This window comes from Papaver somniferum, chromosome 10 (assembly GCF_003573695.1).
Source record: "Papaver somniferum cultivar HN1 chromosome 10, ASM357369v1, whole genome shotgun sequence".
In the NCBI taxonomy this organism is placed as follows: Eukaryota; Viridiplantae; Streptophyta; class Magnoliopsida; order Ranunculales; family Papaveraceae; genus Papaver; species Papaver somniferum.
In genome coordinates, this window is record NC_039367.1 from 42,040,587 (window position 1) to 42,050,790 (window position 10,204).

Sequence of the window (10,204 nt, forward strand, 5' to 3'; positions counted from 1 at the left end):
AGGGGTTTGTTTAATGAGAAACAAACTGTTGTTGTTGTCATGGGTTTGTTCGAGAGACTGGATTTCGTGGAAAGGGGTTTGACTTTCGATTTAGTTTTCTGAATTTTCAGTTTCTGGTTTAGAGGTGCAAAAGATGGAGAAGAGAAAGGCGGAGAAAAAGGTGAGGGTTGGAACGAAAAGAAACGAAGAGGTCCAATACCAAATTGGAAGAAAAAAAAAGAAAACAGTTTTTTTTTGGAGAATTTTCAAAACCAAGAAATAGATTAGCACGAAAAAAAAGTTGTTCAATAATATCGAAAAGTTATACGAGGGATCCGGTGATGTTTCCTTATTTGTCAGAAGAAGATGATATATATATATATATATGCGAAAATATCTTTGGAATTAAACAAAAGATAATAACAAGATTTCTATCTCGCATTAAAGATATGGTATAAAAACGTGTATTATTTTTATTTTTGGAATTTAAATGTGTAACTAATATGCATATCTCCATCTTCCAACAAGATTACATGAAATGCATATTTTCATCTGAAAATTTAAACGTGCATTTGTTTCCTCAAAATGTTCTTTGTTTAGTTGGTCTTTTAATTCAAATTTGTTTCAAGGATACTCTTTAAGCACCCTAATCTATAATTAGCAAGCTGTAATTCACTGGTAGCATTAGCTATCTCTTCTGATTTGGTATCTTCATCTTTTTGATGAAATCATACCTTTAATAAAATTTTACCTTTCTCGAAAAAATAAAATAGATTTTAAACGTGCATTTATTTTTTCTTTCGGTGCCGGTTTAAAATGTTTTAAAAAACAAGTATTGTATTTAGTTTTTTGATATTACTAATTAAAAGCAAAGTGCTAAACTTTTTGTGAACAATTGAATAAGCTTGGATATAGTTTGTGAATAATAAGTTCAAGTGAGCATGATCCGGTAAACTTGGATTAATTTGATAAGAATTAGTGAAAGCGAGAATGATCTAGTGAAATTGAGTAAAATTAGATTTGATTTGATGCAATTTGCGCATGATTAGTGAAAGTGTGAATGACCTAGTGAAATTGTATAAAAATGGATGTTTATTGGAGGTTATAGGCATGCCTAGTAGATTTAAGTATGAACTGTTAGTAAAAACGAGTAAACTTGATTTTAAGATGTGTAGAATTAGTAAAAGTGAGTGCGATCTAGAGTAAAGTTGGATGTGATTAGTGGAAAACAAGTAGAGTTGAGTATGATCTAGTAAAATTGAGTAAATTTGAATATAATTTGCGAGTTGAGTATGATCTAGTAAAATTGAGTAAGCCTGGACATAATTTGCGAATAACTAGTACAATTGAGTATGATCTAGAAAAATTCAGTAAACTTTGATAGAATTTGTGGATAATTAGTGAAAAAAAGTATGATTTAGTGAAATTGAGTAAAATTGGACAAAATTTGATACTACTGGAGTATGATATAGTGAAATCGAGTAAAATTGGATGCAACTGGTTGACCATCGGGGAAAGAGAATATGACCTAGTGAAATTGAGTAAAACTGAATTCAATCGGATACAATTGGTGTATAACTAGTGTAGTTGAGTATGATCTAGTAAATTTGAGTAAACTTCGATGTAGCTGGTGTATAATTGTTGCAAGTTAGTATCATATAGTGAAATTGAGTAAAATCGGGTGCAATTAGTTGATCATTGGTGAAAGTGTACATGATCTTGGAATAAGTTCAATTAACGGATAACTAGTAGAGGTAAGTGTGATCTAGTAAAATCGAGTGAACCTGAAAGTATTATTAGGATAATAACTGAAAGTGAGTATGATCTAGTGATATTGAGTAAAACTAGACTAAATTTAATACAATAGGTGAATAAATGTTGAAAGTGATTGTGACCTAGTGAAGTTTAAAAGGATCCAACTAGATGTAGATAGTGTATAAACCTTGGAAGTGAGTATTATATAGAGAAATTGAGTAAATTAAATCGGGTGCAATTGGTGAAAGTGTACATAATCTAGTGAAATTAAGTAAAATAAGTTCAGTTAGATGTGATTAGTGGGCAACTAGTATAGTCAAGCATGATCTAGTAAAATTGACTAAACTTGGAATTAATTTTATAATAACAATCGAAAGTGAGTATGATCTAGTGATATTAATAAAATTTAGACATTATTTGATACAATAGGTGAATAATCGTTGAAAGTGATTGTGATCTAGTAAAGTTAAAAACAAATGGGACTCAACTAAATGTAGCTAGTGTATAATCGTTTGAAGTGAGCACCATATAGTAAAATTGAGTAAAATCGGGTGCAATTGGTTGATCATTGGTGAAAATGTACATAATCTAGTGAAATCGAGTAAAATAAGTTCAAGTAGATGTGATTGGTTGATAACTAGTAGAGTCAAGCATGCTCTAGTAAAATTGAGTAAAGTTGGAAGTATCTTTAGGATAATAACTGAAAGTGAGTATGATATAGTGATATTGAGTAGAATTATACTAAATTTGATACAATAGGTGAATAATCGTTGAAAGTGATTGTGATCTAGTGATGTTAAAAGAATGAGACTCAATTAGATGCAGCTAGTGTATAATCGTTCGAAGTGAGTACCATATAGTGGAATTTCGAGTAAAATTGAATGTAATTGGTTGATCATTGGTGAAAGAGTATATGATCTAGTGAAATTGAGTAAAATAGGTTCAACAAGATAAAATTCGTAGTTAACTAGTAAAGTTGAATATGGAACTTGGAAGTAATTTTAGGGTAACTAGTGAAAGTGAGTATGATTTAGTGATATTGATTAAAGTTAGACTAAATTTGATACAGTAGGTGAATAACTGTCTAAAGTTATTATGATCTAGTGAAATCGAGAAACATTGGACTCAACTAGATGTAGCTAGTGTATGATTTGGTGAAGATGGGTCTCAATTTGACACAGTTAGTGAATAATTGTTATATACGAGTATGACCCGGTAAATTTGGACCCGAGTTAGATGGAATTGGTGGATAAGTAGTGAAAGTAAATATGATCAAGTAAAACCGCGTATAATTGGATTCAATTGGTGGTGATGGATAATTAACGAATGTAACCACGACTTAGTAAGGTGGTGGTGGATAATTAACGAATGTAACCACGACCTAGTAAAAATTGGACTCAATTAAAAACAATACATCGCGATTTCTTATTTTAAAATGTTATGGGTATTTAACACACTTTAAGTACGGTGGTAAGCTATTAGAACAAAATCTATAACTTTTGGATTCATTCTCATTATTCGTATGTCTCCTTAATATTAGTTTTGTTGTTGTCGATGTTGTCTTACATGCTTTGATTATCTAAAAAACCTTCTAACTTTCATACACTTGTTTGCACTCTATCGGTACCAGAAACCTTCTTGAAAAATTTAGATTCAAATAAACAAAGACCATGATTAAAAAGTCATAAAGCTGCATTAATATTATGTGTATTTTTTAGGGGCTGTTTGGTAACCATTATTTTAATTGATTATTAGCTTATAATCCATTATGCAGATTATAATGGATTCTATATGCGTTTGATAACCATTATATTAATTGCTTATTGTAATCATAATTGAAAAAATCTATTATTTCCATAAACAGAAAATAAGTTGTTTTGAAAATTTATTATAATCAATTATTTTTTCTAAGAAACTCAAATTGAATTTTTTCTTGTTATTTTCTCTAAACTATCAAGAGAGAGAAAAAAAAACAACAACATAGGACTAAAAAAATATCCTAGATCATTGTTTTTTCCTCTCTTTTTTGAGATCATCATTCTAATATAATCAATTATTTGAAAAAAGTGTTTGGAAAAATTTATTTTTTAAATGATTATATCAAAATCATTTATCAATTTATGATTATCTATAATCATAAATAGATAATCATAAATTTTACCAAACAAGGCTTAAGTATTTGTATTCATGTGGTTATGTTTTGACCCCACCGAATTCTCATTTACGCCAAATTTATCAAATGTCAAATTCCTCTATTTCTTAAAAAAAAAAAACATTTTTAAGGATATTTTAGAAGGATGATATCCTGTGCTAAATATATCTAGTTATAGACTTGTATAACTTTTTTTTTTGGAAATTCCATGCGGGCACGTGCTTAGGCGTGCCACACTTAGAACCGTCTCTATGTCGTTCGAAACTTACCCTAACTCTAGCGGTAGCTTTACTTTCGTATCTCTTTTCCTAAGTCTAACTGTTTTTTTCTCACAGCACAGCACAACAACAAACAACAGAAAAGCGCTTTTATAAAAGCGGCACCAATACCAAACTAACCGTTACTTTCGTATCTCTTTCCCACGATCTCCGTCTGCTCTTTATGTAAAGAAAAAAAACCAAGTCAATCCACAACTACTTCCCGAACTGAAGTCAGAAGAATCCCCATTTTCCTCACCTCAAACCCTAACACTAGGCAGTTGATCTTCTCTCTCAATCTCTCATAATTCTTTCATTCCATTCATGTTATGAAACCATTGAATCAAATATCTATTCATGTTAAGATCAATCAAAGTTATCTTTTCTAAACCCATATCTTATAAACTAAATCCATCCTCAGAAACCAAACCCAATCTTCAGTACTCCAGATTTCGTATTGAACCCTAGAATATAGATTTTTTCGACATAATCTCTAGCAAACTAATCTCTTTAATCTCTGCATGACATCTTGCTGACAAGTCCAAGAAGATGAGTTTATAAGACCCTAGATTCCTTGTTTATGCTGATGATGTGAGTCTAATTTCTTACATAAAGTAATTTTTTTTCTAGAATTCGCAATTTTCTTTTGATTTTATGAAGTTTTAATCATGGGTTTGGTTCTAATTTCAGTTTTATGATCTGAGTTTTGAGTTAGGTTACTATATTTTTCTACATCTGGTTGTATTAATTTTCTAGGGTTTATTTTTTCCTTTTTATTTTGTTTTGGTTCGTCTCTCAGTAGAATTCCATCATTTAGATATTCCTTTTGTTAGATATATAATGAGTTTGTTTGTGTTTTTTTTCTTCAGATATTGAGAAGATTTGTCCAAAGCAGAGAAGCAGGAAGAATTGGATTTTCGGGGTTCTCAAGCAGAATGGCTTGTGGTAAGCTCAATTTTTACTCAACTTATGTACCTAAAGAGGAGTCTTGTATTTTTTTTCTGGAGTATGAATTGGAAGTTCCAATACAGCCAATCAATGCTTTTTTCTTCGTCTCTTGATCTCAATTGCATATTTTGAAAAAAAAATGGTTAAAATGGAAGGAAAACTACTAAACATGGAGGCTTTCTCTTTTAATGTTTAAAGGTAAAACTGCTAGTATTTTGCTCTTGGTGTTTCATTGGACGTACACCAATATTTTGGGATTTTTTACTATTGTGCAATTAGATTATCTCTGTGAAAACTGATTTTTTCCAGCAAGTTGTTTTTTAGGGCAAACAATTTGATTGGGTTCTATTAAGCAAAGATGATTGTTTGTTTTCCTTTTTCTGTTAAGAGTTTGAAGTCCTTTTTATGTGAAATTGGTAAGTTTGTTTCTTCCTTGGCACCATATTTTGCGTTGATACCTATTTTAAAGATGAATTGGCTTTCCATGTTGCTTATGTGTTGAGACTCGTTCTAACTTAGGTCATGGAGTCTGGTTTGAAATGTCCTTGGTAATTCACACTGATATCGCGTTGGCTAATATCACAGTCAGTATGTTTTCCTAAAATCAATACTGGTACCACTTAGTGATCCTCTATATAGTATCTTTTGGCCTCTGTGTAGTTGCACATGTTATTTAATGTTTTTGTTTCTGTTCTCTTAATTCCAGCATGAGAATATCTACCCATTGCAGAAGATCTAAAGTCAAATTACCTTGCAAAAATTTACTCATTACACTAGATTTTGTGGCGCGCTAATTTTCCCTTTTCAATGCTCATTTTCATTTACCTTGCAAAAATTTACTCATTGTACTAGATTTTGTGGCCCTAGCCGCTAAATTTCCTTTTCCAATGCTCATTTACATTATTTTGAATTGTGTATGTGAATCCAGAGTACACTTAAAAGTTTGAGGCAGCTGACCTGAAATTTGTGGTGGGGATGAAAGTGGAAAGTACTGGAGGTACATAATCTGGTCAAAAACAATAAGTACCAGCACTGTAGTCCATTATTTGATGTTATAATGTCTGGTAAACAATTTATCGTTTTTTTTTGCGGATTGTAGAGCTTCCAAGTCACCATTTTTAGACGGAAGTGCAATTCCATCCCATGTTCAAATTAAGACCTGGACGGCCTTCTGCTTTAAATCTATCGCTGAAGCATGAATTTTTTTCCAGTATGGATAGCGATTCTTTTTCTCCGGCTAGACTGTAAAAGTTCATATTTTATAGTATATAGTTTAAAATCTCTCTTAACAGTAAAAATTGCGCAACTGTAGGTCTTATATTGCTAGCGAGCGGGGCAGTTGCAAGCGTACATTGACAAGCAGCAACATGGAAACTAGGACAGAAGTTGATTTTCTTCGGTCGTCGTCTGATACTTTTCATGGTACGCTAGTTAGAGTATGGGTCAATCTTGATGTGCTTACATATGGTATTCTGCTTATGTTATTATAAATACTGATTAGTGGACATCTTGTTACTTGTTCATCATGCAAGTATAAATTTGGTACTTGCAGTTTCAAATCTATACGTTTTGGATTTAGGAAATATCATTAGTGCACTATAGACAACACTAAAGGCACCCATGAAACTGGTGGATCCAGAAAGTAAAATTCTGAGTAATACAGACTATACAGTTTGTTTTACTTTTCTCTTTTGCATGGGCAAGCGGCATCCTAGCGACAGTTTGGAGGAGCTCTTGTAGTGTGAGTGAGGACATGCATCTGCAGTAAACAAGACATGGAGTAGTCACGCCCTTTCTTCTGTCCGATGCGGATGCGTTTACATGTTTTGACACTTACTGATTATATTGATGTCTTTGTTATTAACTCTAGTAGAATTCATATATCGTTGATTTGATTCTACGTATGGATTTCTGTTTTGTAGTTTGATTCTTCACAAAACTAAACTTTATGCTGCTGCGCTTGCTCCATTCAAGGCTTACGAAGGTGATGGTTTTCCCTATGTAATTGATTTGTCATTGTTGGCTCATGTCAAGGTTTATAATCTTAATTCAAATAAAATACTATTAGTACCTTATACTTTATTCAGCATCAATAGTCTGTTCAGTTTGAACTAACACATGAACATTAGTCTCTGGTTAACCCTAGTATTATTCCTCAACCGAGAACTTCTCTCTGTAACCAGAATCCACCTCATTTATTTTAATGCTTATATAGATTCTAATCGTACTATTAGAATCGGTACAACTCTTCTTGATAATGCAGGAAACTTCTGGGGTGCCAAAACAATCCCAAGCACAACATGAGATGCTCAACATGCTGAAGCCATGGCTCTTCTTGCAGCCATACTATGGGCTAGCGAGCTGGAACTACAGTTTACTTCGTACGGGACTGGAGCTATTACCAACTCTATCAATGCTTCTAAGTCTAGTGTTTAGCGGACTACTATCGTTCTGAAGATGTATGCTATGCTATTAGTGTTCAAATCACCATAGTTAACCATTGTTATAGTGGTTTCTGTCATGTTTTCTGGATTTTTGGTGTAGTTAATGTTGACAGTATTGAATATTCGAAGTAAAATAGTCTTCAGGTTTCAGTGCATGGACAGGAATCAATTTATGTTGCAACATTTGATTAGGTCTTATTTGGAATAAAATTTCTGTTAATTCTGGGTAATAAATTTGCCATTATTTTTAAATATATCAAATTTGGAAAGAAAATATTGATTTTTGAATTAAGGGCGTGAGATAATGCCATTTGGATGATGGAAGATGTATCCAATTTGACGATTGAGATTTCATAATCTTTCATCAATTTTAAAACATGTGTTCGGTTAGAGATTTAGCCAAGTTTCATAGCTTTTTAAAATATAATAAAAAAATGAACGCCTCGACGGTTATATTCTTTGAAATTCTATCGTATCCATCCGTTTTATTGGTGCAAATTAACACATGTGAACGGTAATAGATGTCTCAAATATGAACAGTCGAAGTTCCATTATATTATACCAAATCTAGAACACATGGACGGTACAGGATTGCATCAAATATGGCTAAACATCACATATAGCCACACAAAAATCATATTATGCGTGTCTATAGAAGACCAATGGTCACGCCAGTAAAAAAATTGCGAGTCATTAGGTAATCAATTACCACGCCAAAAACAAATTGCGTGCCCATAGGTTACCAATAGCCACACCATTTATTTTTTTCCGTGTCTATAGAATAACTAGTAGCCACGCCAAAAAACAATTACGTGTCCATAGGGTAATCAATGGCCACGCCAAAAAAAAACTTAGTGTGTCTATAGGTAACCAATAGCCACGCCATTTTTTTTTGCGTGTCTATAGGATAGCCACTAGCCACGCCAAAGAAACAATTGTGTGTCCATAGGATAAGCAATGGTCACGCCAAAAAAAACTTGTGCGTCTATAAAGAGACAATGGCCACGCCAAAAAGCAAATTGTGTGTCTATAGGCTACCAATGACCACGCCAAAACAATAAATTGAGTGTCTATAGGGTATCAGTACTTAAGTTTTTGGGACACTCTATAGCAACGCCTACGGGTTTTGGCGTGTCTATTTCATGCAACTATAGACACGCAAGGTAGGCGTTGCTATAGAGCACCTAAAGCCACGCCATCATACCTAAAACCACGCAAGCAGAAGCCACGCCAAGTCCAAACCAAATTGGCGTGTCTAAACCCCTATGGACACGCCAATTTGGCGTGGCAAAAGGGTCAGTTTGTACTAGTGATGTTAATTTTCCATTTTTACCGATGTCACTCTTGGACGAGCTTGTAAACCAATTTATATTTTTTCCAAGTTAAATTCCTTGATGTTAATTTTCCACCCAATTTTTTTATTTTTTATTATACTGTATTTATTTATTTTCCAAAGCTATACTTCTTCACTAGCCAAGTTATCATGCTTGTACGTGGCTAAGCTAGAGGTTGAATTGTAAAGTGAAAACGTGTGTCACGGTATAAAACACGAGCAAGGGAGACTAGGAGAGTACTACTACTCGGCCTTTTCTTTTCCAAGTCTCTCTCTAAACTGAACCTAGGGTTTCAGTATCAAAAACTAAAAGTTTTAGTATCAAACCAGAGAAAATGACTGCTATAGTAGTAACTTCCTTCCGATTTCTTCTTCTTGATGATGAAGACAACGAGATTGTTGGTTATTTTGGTTGCAAGGTTGTTCCTTGTTTTGGAGATCATGAAGAGGATGATGATTATGATGCTGTTGAGGATGAAGAAGAGGAGGACGATGAAGAGGATGATGAGTATGATTCTGAGGATGATGATGATGATGATTTAGATGATCAAGAACACTTCTTTTGGTTTGGGCCAGCGCTTGAGGATGAAGATGAAGACGATGATGTTGATGATGATGATTGGCCATACAAAGATGTGGTTACGATTGTCGACAGCAGCAGTGAAGAAGAAGGGGATTCCAACTGATCTAGTCCTCTGTTTTCATGGTTCTGCTATGCAAGAATGGTATTGAATCACATCTTGATCCATCATCTTTTGTTTAGTTATATATATATATATATATATAAATTTTTTTTTGTGGATGTTTAATTAGTCTGTTTGTAAAGCTGCTTGTAAGTTTACTTTTTGTGAATGTTTAATATTTACGGATGCAATATTTTGTTTAGATTCCAAGTGCATATGTTGTTTAATTTCTGTCTATTGTTCATCTGTTGGAGTATCAATATTTTGATAAAACAAAATGAACTAGTAATGTGTTTAAGGGGGCTTGGCTTAGAGATTTGGATCTGAAGAGTTAGGGTTAACCATGATTTTGTTGTGGCTTTGCTGTTAAAGTGATTGGATCATGAATATGTACTGAGTCTTGTATCAGAGTTGAAAAATATAGCCAAATTTTTCATAAATTACAATGCCATATCTGACAAACTTAACCAAAAAAAAATCAGAATTGAGAGCACAATTGAATAGTAGGCCTTTGAGTGCTACATAATTTTTCTTACACAAACAAAATTAGCATTCTAAAAATAATGTAAAAAACTTGAATTTAGTCTATGCCGAGTGCTCAGCCATAAATTTTCTCGTCTTGGTTGCTTCCCATGTTCTTATTCATTATAATC

The 10,204-nt window shown here is 33.0% G+C and overlaps 1 long non-coding RNA gene across 4 annotated transcripts; it reads left to right on the top strand.

Annotated features, from left to right (window-relative positions):
- The first annotated feature begins 4,307 nt into the window (after positions 1 to 4,307).
- LOC113318919 lies at positions 4,308 to 7,690 on the top strand. Of its 4 annotated transcripts, none has more exons than XR_003344960.1 (6): positions 4,308 to 4,734; positions 5,013 to 5,088; positions 6,020 to 6,088; positions 6,191 to 6,301; positions 6,404 to 7,075; positions 7,355 to 7,690. It is a non-coding gene; the product is annotated as an uncharacterized LOC113318919 (long non-coding RNA). The 4 variants fall into 4 exon arrangements; XR_003344961.1 differs by having other exon boundaries at positions 6,404 to 6,513; positions 6,624 to 7,690; XR_003344962.1 differs by having other exon boundaries at positions 6,404 to 6,513; positions 6,644 to 7,690.
- Positions 7,691 to 10,204: the final 2,514 nt, after the last annotated feature.